The 17,137-nt window shown below is 45.5% G+C and overlaps 1 long non-coding RNA gene and 1 pseudogene across 1 annotated transcript in view; one reads left to right on the top strand and one right to left on the bottom strand.

Annotated features, from left to right (window-relative positions):
* Positions 1–3,222: 3,222 nt before the first annotated feature.
* Positions 3,223–17,137, bottom strand: part of LOC109448612 (uncharacterized) — a 57,550-nt gene continuing 43,635 nt past the window's right edge. Inside the window, exons 5-7 of the long non-coding RNA XR_012492626.2 lie at positions 8,603–8,649; positions 6,106–8,059; positions 3,223–5,554 (exon numbers count right to left, since the gene is read on the bottom strand). This is a non-coding gene — a long non-coding RNA (uncharacterized LOC109448612). The remainder of the gene's footprint in view (positions 5,555–6,105; positions 8,060–8,602; positions 8,650–17,137) is intronic.
* On the top strand, positions 15,218–16,599 carry LOC109448610 (glyceraldehyde-3-phosphate dehydrogenase pseudogene; annotated as a pseudogene).

Below are 17,137 nucleotides of genomic sequence, written 5' to 3'. Positions count from 1 at the left end.
CTTGGTTAATGCTTTGGTCTCTTTACTGCCAATCTTTTCTACCATCTTTAAGATAGAATTGATAGCATCTCTGTATGTAATTTTGTGCCCTACTTTTATTCCTTAACACTGTATCTTTAGAATGTTCTCAAGGCATTATTTTTTCTTCCTCTGTAAGGTAATGGTGGCATAATAGTCCTTCACTTGGGTACACTTAGTTTATGCAACCAAATTTCTTTTGTTTGTGGGGGAGGGTTTCCTTTTCTCATCTTGCAGGTCAGTAAGCCAAATGGACGTAAATGTAAGGAGGCACACATACAAGTATGACTTAAATATAAAGAGATGCGTGGACAATTATATATTCCCTTTTGAGATCGGAGAAAGGCATGTCTGTATTCCATCAGAACAAGTGTTACTGTTATCATTTCCTGAGATTTCGTAATATATGAAAGTTGTGGATATTCGAGAGAAAATCCTGAGTTATACCTAAACATCTTCACCCAAAGCACAGGTTTTAAAGCTGTGTTGACGCAACAAAATCCCTTTGATTGCCTTGTCACCTAGACCTTCTTGGCCAGAGACCTTTCCCGTGCAGCAGCTGTCACTGCAACCAGGACGTGGGATAGAAAAGGGCGGGGAATCTGAAGGTCAGAAACCCAGGTTCAAGGTCCAGCTTTAGGGCTTACCTACGTGCCCTTGGACATGTCACTTCTGCTCTTTCCTGTAGAATAAGTATGATAGTCCTTGCCTCAGGGAACTGTGAAAGCCAAATGAGGGGTCATAAAGTTGTTTGCAATTCTTAAGATCCAGTGAGTTATGACTCCAGTGCCTATTTAGAAGGACTTAAAGGTCAACAGAGCCAACTTCTCCAGCCCAAATGTTCTCCAGCTCAAATCTTTGAAAGGCTGGTCCTTGTTATAAGATGATATATATAAACTGGATTAGTGGATCCTCTGCTTGTGATAAATTTATGGGGATTTGAAAGAGTAGGTGTAGGCTTTGCTGGTTGCCTACCCGGAATCTATGTTCTACTTCCCCTGTTCCTAACAGAAGCCCTGTTGGGGTCTGGCATTCACCCAATCTTCCATTCAGCATGTGATTCAGGGCAAACTGACTCTACCCCCAGCTCTAGAGGTGGACCCAATTAGTCCCTCCCCTTGCTAATGATTGGCTCAACAGAGGATGTGTGACCCCATTCGGGCCACTGAGACACGGTACGGGGGGCGGGGGAGACATATGAGACAGATGGGGAAAGATCACCTTGTGCCTCACAAATTATCATAGCGATATTCTTTCGTCTCCCTCATGGGTGCCCCACTTTGAACTGTAGCAGCCATCTTGCTACCAGACTTGGGGATGAAGCCAATACAGAGGGGGGAAGAGCAGAGAGAGGATGATGGTGGATCTCAAAACTACCACCACCACCACCACCACCAATAACAGCAGCAAACATTTACTAAGTACTTAAAGGTTGCAAGGTACTACTCTAAATATATTATATGCTTTTGCTTGGGGGGAGGGGGTGGCCCAATCTTTTTTGATGGCCTGTGAACTAAAAATGGTTTTTACATTTTTTAATAGTTGAATTTAAAAAAAGAGCAATAATATTTTATGACACGTGAAAATTATATGAAATTCAACTTTCAGTGTCCATAAATAAAATTTTATTAGAACACAGCCATGCCCACTCATTTACCTATAGTCTATGGCTGCTTTCATGCTACAACGGCAGAGTTGAGTAGTTGGACAGAGACTGCCCACTACTTTGCCAAGAGCAAAGCCTAATATATTACTATCTAGCCCTTTATAGAGAGGTTTGCCCACCCTGGCTTTAGTGTTCACAACAACCCCATGAGATAGTATACCATTATTATCTTGTTTTTCACAGAGGAGAAAACTGAGGCTCAGAGAGGTTAAGTCATTTGTCCAAAATCACACAGCTTTTAATGGGTGGGCTTGAGATTCACTACCAAACAGTTTGTTGGCTCCAGACCCAGTGCTCTTAACCACTTTGGGAAAGAACCTGGATTCCCGATGACGTGGTTGAGACGCTGAGTCCACCAACCCTAAACCTGCCTCACCTTGGGACTTCCAGGTTTCAGAGGTATATGACATGACCGTATTATCGAAGCCGGTTTGAGACTGCATTTCTGTTGTTTGCAGGTGAGAGCATCCCAGCTGATGCCATGAGAAAGCACCTTAGAAAGGTTAAGAACGGAAAGAAAAGGCAAGCTATCACCTTCTTGAACCAACTGCCTTTTGTCCTTGCTCAGGAGAATAAAAGCTTTCTTTCTCCAGACACTTCAAGTCTCCACAAGTTCTTCCCTTTACAAGGGATTATGAAGGAAATCCTATTTTAGAATTGCGGCTGCTTTTGGCAATCTGCTCAATATTAGCCTGATGAGGAATTACACTCGCTAATAAAATATCTCAAGTTGGGCTGAGTCTAATTGTTGCAAGTGCTAGTAGTAATAGCCTGTCGCGGGGACTTCTGTGCCGGCACATCCCTCCTTGGCTACAGCCCATGTGGAAAATCAATTTCCTCTAAATGTTTGAAGAATGGCACAGAAGGACCTGATTTCTTTTCCCTCTGCTGGAGTCAATCTGGAGACAGGGAGCCTATAAAATGAATGAAAATAGCTACAGTTGCAAGATGCAGGGTGGAACGCCGAGCTAAGCAAAGCCTGATCGCAAGCTCTAAGTTCTAGCTCTTTTGTCCTAAGGCCAGAGACAATATACACTTGTGTCCCAAATTGACGTGCTCTTAAAAAGTCACAGAATGGAAAGGGTTTGACTCCAACCCAGCAATTTCACTTCTAGGAATCTCTCCCACAGAAAAACTCCCACGAGTATGCAAGAATGTACAAGCAGGGTGTTCCTCGCGACCTGCTTTGTGATGGTGAAAAATTGCAGGCAAGATAATTGTCCGACAAGAGGAGACTGGTTATATAAATGATGATGCATCCATGCTTGGGAGCCATTAAGAAGAAAGAAGTAAATCTGTGTGTATGCATATGGAAAGATTTTTGTGATACGATCTTGAGTGAAAAAAAAAGTTGCAGATCAATGTATGCGTATACATAGTATGAGTTCATTTTTGTGAAACAAAAACAACAAAAAACAAAACTTTCAACAATGATGTGCCTATTTATGTGTAGATGTCTGTACATGAGTAGAGAAGGGTCTGAAAGGATACACACCAAGCTGTAGATGGTGGTGGCTAAACCCAGAGGTGGGAATGGTGCAGGTGAGAGGGGAAACATCCCTTCTACACTATTTAGATTGTTTTTTTGTTTTTTTTTACAACAAGGGTATATGGTTTTGGTAATAAAAAAGGAAATAAAGAATTGGCTTTCTGGCATGTATGAACAGCATTTCTCTAGGCTTGCCACGATTTCTGAGGGCTCAACCTTACAATGCTTACGATCCAATCAAGTCACAGATACAAGTCTGTTACGTAGCCTCATCTGATAGGTCATAGCTCTTTCTAGTCTATGTTGCCACAAAGGGACTTCTCCTCACCCTTAGCTACCTGCCTCCCAAATCAGAACCAAACCAAAACCTCCTTTGGCCACGGCCAGAATTTAAAGATTTACTTTTTCAAAAATTGTGTTGAAATATACGAAACATAAAATGTACCATTTTAACCATTTTAAAGTGTAAAGTTCATTGGGTACATTCACTATGTTATACAACCAAAAGCACTATGTGGTTCCAGAACGTTTTCATCGCTCTACAAGAAAACCGCATACCCACTAATGTCACTCTCCATTCTTCCTTCTCCCCAGTGCCTGACAACCACTAATCTGCTTTCTGTCTCTATGAATTTGCCTATTCCAGACATTTCCTGTAAATGAAACCATACCATAAATGGCCTGATGTGACTGCCTTCTTTTGCTAATAAAATGTTTTCAAGGTTCATCCGTGTTGTAGCACTTACCAGTACTCCATTCCGTTTTTATGGTTGTGTAATATTCCATTGTATGGACATACCACTTTTGTTTATCCTTTCATCAGTTGATGGACATTTTGGATATTTTTCAGATATTATGAATAATGCAGTTATGAACATTGCTGTACATGTTTTTGTTTGAACGCCTGTTTTCCATTCTTTTGGATATATACGTAGGAGTAGAATTGTGGGCTCATATGGCAAGTTTATGTTTAACCTTATCAATATTTGTTTTGAAAACCCCAGAAGGCAAGTCTCCAGACGTGGAGGACATGCTATGAGTGGGAAAAATTTCTCTATTACGTCCCCTGAGTCTAAGCAGTTAAGTACGTAGGTAAGATAATTACTATGTAATTACCTTATCTAGACTTTAAAAATCATCTGCTGAGATCCCACTTCTTCAAGAATATTCCAAATATTGCTATTTCATGAGCAATTGGGGAACTGTTATTCAAAATACATTAATCAAATGATTCATCTGGGATTTCTCACATTTTACTTTCTGTTACACTTGTGGAAATTAAACAATTCTGACTCTACCTATGCAAATTCTGACTATTCCAAAGCATAATGACACTAACCCTGAATTGTCCAGGTGCCAGAACAGATCCTTCCAGGTAGGCTTTTGTTGAATGGTTGCCTGCAATAATCAGCCTATCTTAAGGCGGGAGAACCTGCAATCCGTAAAACATAGCAGTTAAGTTGCTTCAGGTCAGTAGGACGTGGATTCAAGACCCAACTCTGAAAATAACTAACTTACTTTGGGAAAGCCACTTAACCCTTCTGACTCCCTCCGTTTCCTCCTCTGTAATATGGGATCGATTATAGGACATACTTTATGGATCATTTGCTCATTCAACAAACATTGTACATCTACTATGCAACGCATACTGTTTACCAACACTGGCTAAAACACACTAGACTCCCTGCCTTTGTGGGGAGAGACAGACAATAAATAATAGACATACTAAATAATTATAAGATATTAGGTTGGTGCAAAAGTAATTGCAGTTTTCACAATTATTTTTAACCTTTTAAATCGCAATTACTTGTGCACCAACCTAATAGTTAGCCCGTGATAAGTTTTATGAGAAAAACAGAATGGAAGGGCCGAGGGAAAAGCTGCATTTTAAATGGTGAGATCAGCGTAAGTCCCACCAAGAAGGTGACATTTGAACAAAGTCTTGAAGGAAGAAAGAGGATAAGTGATGTAGATATCTGGGAGGAAAAGGGACAGGTAGTGCAAAGGTCCTGGGGCCGCTTTGTTCTACCAAATTCACAGAAAGGCCAGGAGATGGGTGTACCTGAACCAGAGTGCCCGTGAGGGACGACAGAAGCTGATTTTGTGGGCCCCTGGTGAGGACTTTGGATTTTACTCTGAAGGGATAAGGAGCCCTCGTGGGTTTTTGACCTGAGCTGATTTGTATTTCAAAAGTATCATTCGATCTGTTGTGTTGAAAACAGACCACAGACAGACGAGGACAGCGGCAGGGAGGCCAATTAGGAGCATACGCAGTAATCCAGGTGACAGAAGATGGGGGCTTGGACCAGGGTGGTAGCACGGAGGTGGTAAGAAATAGCTGGGTTCCGAATACATTCTGAAGGCAGAGCCAACGCCATTTCCTGTTGGGAGGATAAAATAAGATCATTCAGCAAAGCTCTTATCACAGAGCCCACATGTAGTTAGAACAAAATAACGGTGGGCACGACCATTACCAAGGTGGACCTGGTGTGTTCCCCTGCAGGGGTGGATCAGGGCCTACAAGGACAGTGAGCGAGAGGGAAACTATCATGGGTCCCGTGTGATTTGCAGTGAGTTACAGGGCAACCAAAGATCACGAGGATTTAACACGACGGAGACTGGGGCTTCTGCACCTTCCAGAGAACTGGGAAGCCCAAAGCAGCACAGTCACATCGTGTGGACCAAAATAGAGATTTTAGTGCCACGCTTTGTAATTTATTCCAAAAGTTTCTTTCTCATAGTGCAGGAAAGGCAACACCAGCCCGGAAAAATGTTTGTTTCTACAGTCCCTGGCTTTGGAAATATTTACTGGCGATATCATCACAGCCCAGGTATTTGTTTGGGGGTTTTCGATTGAAGTGCTCAACTCCAGAATGCCTTTCAAGGAAGAAGAACCAATCGCCAAGAGACAATTGGATTCCTTTCAACTCACCTTCTCTTTGCTCCAAATTCCAGAGATGAGACAAAAGGTCGTTTCTGAGGCTGATAGAGATGGATTTTTCCAGGGGAATGCCAACGTCAGTCTCCCTCCTCTATAAACCCTCTGCCAAATGCTTCCCATCGGACATCTGGCCTCAGCAGGGAGAAACAGGGACCCAGGCACTGCTTTTGGCTTTGACGTCAGCAAAGGAAGGCTGATTTAATTCATCATTAGTGCAAATTGAAATCCACAAAACCATAGCGCTCTTCGTTCTATCACCTGCATTTCTAGAGCTGGCAGAGGTCTCGCTTTCCTTTTGTTTTCATTTTGCTCTGGATTAAGGTGTGATTTTCTTTTAACGGTGAATTAGAAGATAATAATGCCAGCGAGCTTATTGTTAATTGCTTGTATCTGTACTTAATACTTGTAAGTGTGCTCAGGTCTCGCAAGCTAATATTTGGCTTGTCAAATGTGTTAGTCATTGTAATTAATTGAGCTCATATACATTTACTGGTGCTGTGGGTAGAGTTATAGGAAGAGTGGCAGAGACGAAATGTCTCTACCACCCTGCGCTTATCCCTAGAAAGGGAACTTTGGGGGACCGAATCCTTCTTGTGACATTCACTCTTTCCGTGTCTAGCTTCTTTCCCCACTCCTGCTGAGAGGGTCTTCCCTGTAAGATCTCTCTCTCTCTCTCTCTCTCTCTCTCTCTCTCTCTCTCTCTCTCTCTCTCTCTCTCTCTCTCTCTCTCCTCCCTGTTAATTACCTTCATACCATCAGGCCCAGCTGCATTGCTTTGTTGGTCCCAGGGTCAAAATAAAAATATGGATCCCCTTGTTCAAATGTTTTTATTGATCGCATGCCCGTGAAGCTTTTGCTATCCCCAAATGGTATCTTCCCGCCAGAATGTATCTCGCCCCTCGTCTCTACAGGTAGCACAGCGCGCAGCACACAAGAGGGGCTCAAGAAATAAGCAAAAGCGTTTTCCAAACGGAAGCTTGAAAATGGCCAAGTAGAACCATGTAACTCCCCTGCTTAAAAAGCCTCCTGTGGATGGAACAGAGGGAGATTTCTGTAGGAACAGAAATGTTCTATATTGAGGTAGGGGTAATGGTCACATGGGGTTAAAACATTTGTCAAAACTCATCAAACTGCAGGCTTTAGAAAAATGCATTTTATTGACGTGTAATTACACGTCAATAAAACACAGCATGCCTAAAAACCCCCGAATGGCTCCACATTACCCTTCGTCACATGTCACACAAGGTTCTTGCCCAGAGGCCCGTTCTCGGTTTTCTTCACCTCCAGCATTTCTGTGGCTCCCTATTTTCCAGCCCTGCTGGCTGCCAGCATGTCCCATACCTCCGTGCCTTCTTCCTCAACTGCCCCCTGGCCAAGGAGTGAAAAATTCAAACGCGTGACAACCAGTATGGCACCAGCACCAACTGGAAAGGACTGAAGAGCTGGAACAGGAGCCCAGCCCTGGAGCTTCCTGCTGGTAAGGTGTTAACCCTTTAATTCCTGCATTACAAGAAAGTAGATGAAATCCCAGGTGAGAGAGGGTGAGGAGAGGGGTACTTGGTGGGTTCCAGGCCCTGGCTATTCACCAATCAATATGGAGGCAATCAAATATTTACCTGGCATAGCCATACTAGTATATGCCTACAGAACCCACCACCTAACATGCAGGCCAGCCCTTCCTTCTCTGGCTGACACCTCCCTCCTCCACCTTCAAATCTCAACTCAGGGGCATTCTCCTCCAGGAAGCTGTCCCTGATTCCCTCTTCTCTCTTGATCGCTCTGTAATAGTATTTCTCACGCAGCCCTAGATTAGTTGATACACTTTCCCGTCTTCTCCATCTTTTCAAGGCTGAGATCATGACTTCTGGTTCCAAGGTGCCTGGCACACACAGACTCAGCTGCACACATAGGAGGGAAGGGATTTTCTTGTTGGCTTTCCTGGCACCTGGTAAAAAAAAACAGATACACATGTGTGGATGGATGAAAGAATGTGTGAACAAATGAACGAGTGAATTTCCTCTTTCCCTTGTCTGTATTTCCTTTCACGGAGACAGTGGGGACTCTTAGTACATGGGTTTGGACAGGGGGGATTGCGGCAGCTAAAATCTTAAGACTGTGGACTCAGGCAGCCTGGAGTGACCTTAGTTAGCCCTTGCCGGTTGGCATATTCGGGCAAGTGACTTAACCTCCCTGAGCATCAGATCGGCTCATTATTGATCTGGCTTCACAGGCTTGTTGAGAAGCCCAAATGAGACAACATCTGCAAAAGACTTAGCCATCAGCAGCTCGGATTAAAAAGAAATTGGATCTTGATCACCTGGGAGCCCAAATTGCTAGATGTGGTCACCAGACAACAGGAAAATAAGTCACTTGCCATTTGCAGCTATCCTCACAGCTCTGATTTTGCCTTCCATTTTCCAATTTCCCTCTGTTGCGTCCACAGGAGGATTTTAATCAGGCAAGTGACATGGTTACACTTTGTACCTACCTGGTCTCCTGGGTCAGATGACTGCACAACAAAAGTGAAATCTTTCCCTGCAATAAGGACACAACCATTGATAGATGTCAATGAACTGAAATCCAGAAGACAATAAAAATGGGTATTCTTCTTTATTTGCCTCCAACTTCCTGTTTCTCTGCTGGAATTTCAGCCATGTGTGAGAGAGCATGGGGTCCTCAATCTCGTAGATAAACCAACTTGTCGATTGCCTTCCCAATCAAAATGCCTGTTTTTCAACCTTTCTGGATGTTCCACCCAAGACTAAGTCTTGGCTAACCATGGCACAAATTGTCCCATCGCACCATACCTCCACTTCCTTCCAAACCATGGCCTCCCAACCAATCCCTAAATTTCCAGGGAAAAGCCAGTTTTGCATCCTAAGATCTTGGGCTCCAGAGTCAGTTACATGGGAGTTCCCATCTCCTTACCAGTTCCTGGCTATGAGATCTTGGATGAGGCTCTTAACCTCTCATGTTTTCTTTTCCTACTGAGGAAAGAGCAGTGTCTATATCGCAGAGAACCTGTGAGAACTAAATGACAGGACCAAATGGCAGAACTTGGTGCGAGTTCCTTAAATGTTGGTGTTCTTATTATACTCATTGTTGCAAAAAGAGGATAGGAGACGGCAAAAACTTTTAAAATTTTATAATAAACCCTGCAGGCCTGCAAAATTGACAAGACCCTTATTGGGTAAACCGTCTCATCATCTCCCTAGGGGGTAGGATGTGACCTTTATTGAGAAAATGACCTCCGCAGGTGTAGTTAAGTAAAGGATCTTGGGATGAGATCATCCTGGATTTGAGCAGCCTAAGTCCAGTACAAGTGTCCTTAGGAGAGGAGAGGAGAGGAAGAGAGGCAGAGAGGAGGAGAGATGGGAAAGGAAGAGGGTAGGGGAGGGGAGGGGAGGGGAGAGGAGAGGAGGAGGAAAGAGGAGAGAAGAGAGAAGGAGAAGAAGAAAAGACCTGCCCATGGGAAGACCATGTGAAGACAGAGGCAGAGACCAGTGATGCAGCCACAAGCCTAGGATGCTGGCAACCACCAAAAACCGGGAGAGACAAGGGAGGATCCTCCAGATGGGGGCACAGCCCTTGATTTCTGACCTCAGGCATCCAGAACTGTGTGAGAATGCTACTTTAAGCCCCCACCCCACCCCAGTTGGTGACAATTTGTTACAGCCATAGAAAGTCACTATGGCAACTTCAATGGAGAATGTGACAATTTGCCTCCCCTGGGCAGTTCTGAGGATGAAGAAGATGATTCCGCAGGTTTCCTGCTGTAAATCGTTTCGGCAGAAGCCAGCGCGGGGCTCATTCAACCTGATCATGAAGAACAGACAGACTTGGGCTCAATTCCAGCTTCCCTTTTAATAGCTGTGCAATCGTGGACAAGTGACTCAACCCTTACGGACTTCAGTTTCTTTATATGTAAAATAGGAGTAGTAAGATGCCTACCTCATGAGACAATAAGATGATTCAGAAGATATGTGTGATGGGCGAGGTATGAAGAAAATGCTTGAAGAATGGCTGCTATGACTCTTTTGGGCAAATCCATCTAGCTTCTCACACATGTGCCAAGACGCTGATATGGTTGTGGAGTGGCCTGTGGCCGTGGGGAACCCACAGAGCGAAATGGCCCAAGGGGATTCAACCTGTGGACGTGCCTGGTTGCACTGCTTTTTCCTTCTGAAGGAAAGGCCTGGCTCTCTTGAGGTGCCTTGTGAAATAACCAGGCCCTCTGGGCTGCCGCATTATTGTTGCTTGCTGATGCCAAAGGTGATAGAAAGCCTTGAAAGTGTCGGCCCCCAGCTCCCAAGGCATCTCTCTGTGTGTGCAATGAACCTTCCAAAGGCAGTGACTTCTAACCAAGCAATCGTGACTCCGTGGCCGGTCCCGCTCCAACTTCCTGAGTGCGTCTGTGTGCAGGAGGCTCCACCATCCATGACCCTCCTACTTACTGCCTCGAAGGGGCACATCCTTTCCACTCAGTTAAAAGGACATTTTTCCAATGAGAGCAGGTCATATTTCAAACTGCATTGCCAAGGTATCAGGAGCCAGTAAAAGGGGGCATTTAACACCGTATTTATTTTGACTGGCAAAACAGGTCATGGCTGTAAAAGAAACAGCTCTTGAGAATGAGGCACCCTAGCCGACTGGGCTCACTCTTTCTACCCACACACACACTGTTTAAAGCATTCCAGGGCTGCTGCCAACTTTCCTGGCAGAGCTCTTATTTCTTTACATGTATGTTGCATTCCATCTGTTTAATGTGAGCTCTGTGCCATTCGTGGATTTTGGCAAGGCCTGGTGAAGTGGCATGGCGTGCTCAGGCTTGTTCTAAGCAAAACAGGGCAGGAGGCGGAGGGAGACTGGAGGCCGGGGAAGGAGTCCTATTTCCCTTTGGCTCAGGGGACCCTGGAGTTTCAGAGACCAAAGGGGAATTGCTCGGCAGTTTTTCTCCAGATGTGGTTGAATCACGTGTGCCACTCCCGTGTTTCACCCTATACAGGGATTTTGGGGTGCAGGTTTGCTGTTTCTGATACATGGCCAGAAAACTAAAAGTGATGGAGAAAGGTAACAGTGGGGAAATTCACTCCTGCTCATGACTCGGGGGTTTTCCGAGAAACATTCTAAGGTTTTGAAAGACCAGAAAATGCCCACACCTGGATCCATAGTCCCGGGGCCTCAAGAAAACTGAACTCAAGCTGTACATTGTTCTCGAGAACCATTAAATACTGCGTTGGAGAAGCTGAGGCCACGTGCTGTGATTTGAATCCTGTATCACCCACCTGGAAGACAGGAAAGCTGGGTTTACAGCACCCGATCATCTGGTGAATTAAGTTTAAAAATGAAAACGCACGAGTCCGGGGGGAGAGAAAACGAAACCCTCTAGAAACAGTTGTTGGGTGTCAGGTGACCGAAACCATTCCACTGATTGACTCAAATGTTCACTTTCCTTTGGTTCCTATTGAGCGGTGCTCTTCAAAATGGGGAAGCAAGAGTCCAGACAGAAAAAGAAAGATTCCAAGGTTAAAAGACCCATCAAGGTCCTCACCTTCAGAAAAAGTTTGAGTACACTTTTTTTTTTTTTTTTTTGTAGTCCAGCCAAAAGTGTGGACAGAATCCCCCGGTTAAGAAATGAAATTACTCACCTGAATCGGGAGAGATGACATGGCACAGGAAAAAATAAGGTATGGGCTGCTAACAAGAAACAGCCACATGTGGAATAAAGTTAGTGCACATTGTGTAATCCCGGTTGGCCAGTTGTAAGAACAGGGAGGAGGAGGGAGCAGGGGGAACATGTTTCAGATGTGATTCAAGAGGGTCCTGGAGCCCGTCCTGACCCTCTGGGGTGGAATTTCTGACTCTCTTCTCTGCCTTGACTCAGAATAGGAAACCGTATCCTGACCGCGCGTTGCTTTTTATAGAATTCAACTTTCTTGCCAACTTCCTCCACAGCACAAGCTCATCCCTCATCGTCTCTAAACAATACGCCAATCATCAGATGGAAGTGAGGGGAGTGCTGACCTGTTTGCACCAAACATAACCCAGGCCCAGAGCAGAAGACAAACAATGGGAACAGAGTTTGGCTTTCGTACCCGGCCTGGTAAATACAACATGTTCATACAGGTTGGAAAACCGTCTGGCTCATCTGTGTACTTTCTCTCTTTCTCCCACTTCTTCTGACTTGGATCTCATCATTCGGCGCTGATGTTGGCCAAGTTACCGAGTGGATAATGGATGGTTTGTAAGATTAGTAATATGCTAAGGATGAAGAGTCAGGCAGCCAAGTGTATGCTGTCTATGCGATAAAATGACTTCTCTTGATTCTGGTTTCCCACGCAGCCTGACAGACTAGCCCCACGCTGATCAGAATCAACGCGAAGGAGAACAGAACGACTTCATTCAGTCGCCATCTTTGCACGGGCAGCAAAACCCCTGGGATACCCCTTGCCCTGGCAATCAGTTAGGGTCATTTCTTGTGTGTAAAGGGTCCTGGAGCTTAGCTGCCCGGAGGGGGACATTAATAGAATGCAAAGTGTTTAGTACTTCCTCATTAAAAATGGATTTTGTTTTCAATGCTTCGAGGACGAGAACAGTGAAGTTGGAAACTGTTCCTGTAATTGGGAGCAGGTCTCCTGCCAGAGTCTAACGGCTTTAAGGGATATCCAGTTTTAGGTTTACAGTACTACATTCTGGCTCATTGAAATTGCATCTAAACGTTGCCAGAATGTGTCATAAACCACAAAATCTGTACAAAAATATATCAACATAATGGCTCTGTAGCCTTAAGTCAGAGGGGTCAGGGGCAGTCTTTTTTCCCAGCAGCATTGTTCTTGCTCTGTCTCATGGCAGATGTGGGTCACCTGGGACAATTATCGTTCATGAGATTCCGACCCTGGTCTGACCAGTTGGCTCAGCTGCTTAGAACACTATGTTAAAGGGCTGAGAAGTCGGCTTCACCTGGTCCCATGGCCACAAATGACATCCTTACCTGTGTCACACCAGACAAGGGCCTGGAATCAAGCCCAATGGGCCACCCCCATTTGCTCCGAGCAAAAAGTATCATGTGCTCTGCTCAGCTCACCCATCCCAGCTCCACTTACCCTTCTGGGCTCCCTGGGCTCTAAACACAAAGCATCTTCTTTCAGGTCCTCCAACTGACCAGTTCCCTCCTGCCTCTGAGCCTTTGCTCATGCTGTTCTCCCTGCCAGGAACCCTCTTGTCCTGGCTGATTCCTGCTCTTTGTCCAGCCCTCAATTCACAGGCTGATGCTTTGGGGAAGGTCTTCCCTCTGTAGCTGTATCATGCAGGGTCTCTGGTCCCGCTCCCCACACAAGAACGCAGGATATGGCGAGGCCAACAAGGAACAACAACAGAGCCATACATAGGGGAGTCATACCACTGCATGGGTACGGCTGGGTTGGAGACACAGGAAGCAGGATCCACACGATCCGCAATCGCCGTCTGCTTCTCCGCCAACCACACTTGCTAGCCGCAATCCACACTTGCTAGCTCAGCCATGGCAGTTATATCAGTGACTAATGGCTAACTGGTTACAGCTGATGGCCATCTGCTACCCGAGCCAGCACCTTTCCACGTGAGGCCGAGAGCCTGGAAACCGCTCTCCTGGCTCTGTCCCCACAAGCTATCTTAGTCTGCTCGGGCTGCTATCACAAAAATGCCATAGACTGAGTGGCTTACATAATGTGTGTGTGTGTGTGTGTGTGTGTGTGTGTGTGTGTGTGTGTAATTCTGGAGTCTGGGAAGTCCAAGGTCAAGGCACTAGCAGATTTGGTATCTGGGGGGAGCCCTGGTTCTTAGACGGCCATCTTTGTGTCCTCACATGGAGCTCTCTGGGGTCCCTTTTATAAGGACACTGATCCCATTCATGAGGCCCCACCCTCATGAGCTAATCACCTCCCAAAGGCCCCACCTCCTAACACCATCACATCGGGGGTTAAGATTTCAATATATGGATTTGAGGGAGCCACACAATTCAGTCCATACAAGTAGCACTTATCAAAGTCGTCACTTAAAGCTTCTGCTTCATGTCTGATTAGAACCCTGCTTCTGTAATGTGTAATGTGTAATCTGTAATGTGCACACGAGATCGCCTAGAGGTCATGTGAAAACTCAGGTTCTGATTCAGCAGGTCTGGGGCGGGGCCTGAGACTCTGCATTTCTCACAAGCTCCCATGTGATGCTCATGTCGCTCAGCCATGGACCACACCCTGAGGCAATGGTACCAACCTTTCTCCATCAGGGAGGGTTCCATGAGACAAGACAGTCTGAGAGCAAATGAGTCAGGCTACCATTTTCTCAGTTCTCCTGGGGATGGAGCATAACTAGAACCATTAACCAGAAGTTAATTCATTACACACCTTAGATGCCTTAGCCCAGGGTTTCTCAACCTCCATACTGCTGCCATTTGGGGCCAGGTAATTCTTTATGGTGGGGGCTGTCCTGTGCATTGTAGGGTATTCAGCAGCACCCCTGGCCTCCACTAAGTAAATGCCAGTAGCATCATCCCCCAGTTGTGACAACCCCAAATGTGTCCAGACATTGCTCAACATTCCCTGGGAGGCAACAGCCCCCCAAGGAGAACTACCGCGTTAGGACATTAGGGAGTCATTCTCTGTTATACCTGGTGAAAGAGGGTGGGAGGTCAAAGAAAGTGCTTTGTTCACGGGTATACCCCCATCTAACACAATGCTCTGTATATGGCAGACACTCAATATGTACTTCAATACACAAATGAATGAAAATGAATGAATGAAAATGAACTCCAAAATCCTGCTTGCCTGGTGGATGAATAGAACGGCCTTCACACAGCCTCCAACCTTCTCCAAGGCCCCACTCTCCCCCCTCAAAAAACAGTAAAACTTGTGGGCCAGTTGTCATCCAAGGCACAATTTTTCTAAACGTAGCATTTTCCAAAGCAAATATCCTTTTGAAAAAAAAAATGTGAAGAAAGATTCTCGCTTGAGATCTTTTTTAAAATGTCTCCAATGACTAAAATCCTCTTACAGTAAGTATCCAGAGAACTGCATTTGCTTAAAGAAAATAAAAAACTGCCGTTTTTAGTCTCAAGTGTAGAAAGTACTTGAAAATCATATACTTTTTTCTTTCTTTTTTTGCATTTGACTGGGCAAATTATAAAATGGTAGAATTAATTTTGGTTCTAGATTGTTTCTAAAACTCCACCTCAGACTGAGGCCTCATGAATAAAGTAGAATCAGGGACTTATTAAAAAAAACCCCAAAAACCCTGTACTGATAATAACACATGGAATTCAAGGAATAACAGTAGTTGTAGGGTTTGTGGGGGTGGGGAATTTTAGAGAAAAATTGCAAATAAAAATAAATCTGTATCTTGCTTAAACGCTATGAACTTGGGTTCTATTAAGAAAGAAGGTGGCTCCCTGCTCCTCCCACTTGACAGACAGCCTCGTCTTCCAGGGCAGTGCCAGCTGCAACCCTGAGACACGGTGGTGAAGGTCAGAGGAAATGGATTTGGCTGTATTGGGCGCCTGGTTACCAGGACCCTAACTGTCAAAGTGGATATTGTTGCCATCAATGATTCCTTCATTGACTTCAAATGCATGGTCTACATGTTCAGCATGATTCCACACATGGCAAGTTCAGAGGCACAGTCAAGGCTGAGAATGGGAAGCTTGTCATCCATGGAAAGCCCATTAGCATCTTCCAGGAGCGAGATCCTGCCCACATCAAATGGGGTGATGCTGGTGTTGAGTATGGTATGGAGCCCACTGGTATCTTCACCACCTTGGAGAAGGCAGGGGCTCACTTGAAAGGTGGAGTTGAGAGGGTGATCATCTCTGCCCCTTCTGCGGATGCCCCATGTTTGTGATGGGTGTGAACCGTGGTACGTATGACAAGTCCCTCGAGATTGTCAGCAATGCCTCCTGCACCACCAACTGCTTGACCCCCTGGCCAAGGTCATTCATGACAACTTTGGCATCATGGAGGGACTCGTGACCAGTCCATGCCATCACTGCCACCCAGAAGACCGTGGATGGCCCCTCTGGGAAGCTGTGGTGTGATGACCGAGGGGCTGCCCAAAAGATCATCTCTGCTTGTACTGGCACTGCCAAGGCTGTGGGCAAGGTCATCCCTGAGCTGAATGGTAAGCTCACTGGCATGGTCTTCCACGTCCGTATCCCCAATGTGTCAGTTGTAGATCTGACGTGCCACCTGGCTGCCAAATACAATGACATCAAGAAAGTGATGAAGCAGGCATCGGAGGGTCCCCTCAAGGGCATCCTGGGCTATACTGAGGACCAGGTTGTTTCCTGTGACGTTAACAGTGATACCCAGTCTTCCACCTTCAATGCTGGGGGTCGCATTGCCCTCAATGACCACTTTGTCAAGCTCATTTCCTGGTATGACAATGAATTTGGCTCCAGCAACAGGGTGGTGGAACTCACGGCTCACATGGCCTCCAAGGAGTAAGATCCCCCTGGATCACCAGCCCCAGCGAGAGGAAGCGAGGCCCTCAGCTACTGGGGAGTCCTTGCCCCAGATTGAGTACTCAACACACTGAGAATGTCCTGACCTCCAGTTTCCATCCCAGACCCCCTGAAGCAGGGGAGGGGCTTAGGGAGCCCTGCCTTGTCATGCATCATCAATAAAGTTAACTGTACCCAGCCAAAAAGGATAGAAAGAAGGTGAATTCATTCAATTTGATTGTTTCTGCACACTCAGAGACTCAGAGACAAGTTATCAAACCAAATTGCTGTGTAGAAAGCAAAGCTTTCTCCCTCTTCTCTTACAAATCTTTGGGCAAATGGGATTTGGAGCACTGAAGAGGTTTCTGGAAAAGAATACGGTAGGGGTGACATTCCAATTCTTTTCTAAGTGTATCTCTCTTTACCTAGTAGAGGCAAGAAATCTTCTGCATCTTTCATGTCCACTCTGCCATCGATTGGTAGTGGTTGTATGCATGGTTTTTGGAAAAAAGTGCTATGATCGATTGGTAATGTCTGCCACAGGCAGAGGAATGG

The sequence above is a fragment of the Rhinolophus sinicus genome, chromosome 9 (assembly GCF_057876585.1).
Source record: "Rhinolophus sinicus isolate RSI-liver-muscle chromosome 9, RSI-T2T, whole genome shotgun sequence".
NCBI lineage: Eukaryota > Metazoa > Chordata > Mammalia > Chiroptera > Rhinolophidae > Rhinolophus > Rhinolophus sinicus.
The sequence above is the reverse complement of the archived record's forward strand: the minus strand, read 5'-3'. Positions and strand labels throughout refer to the sequence as shown.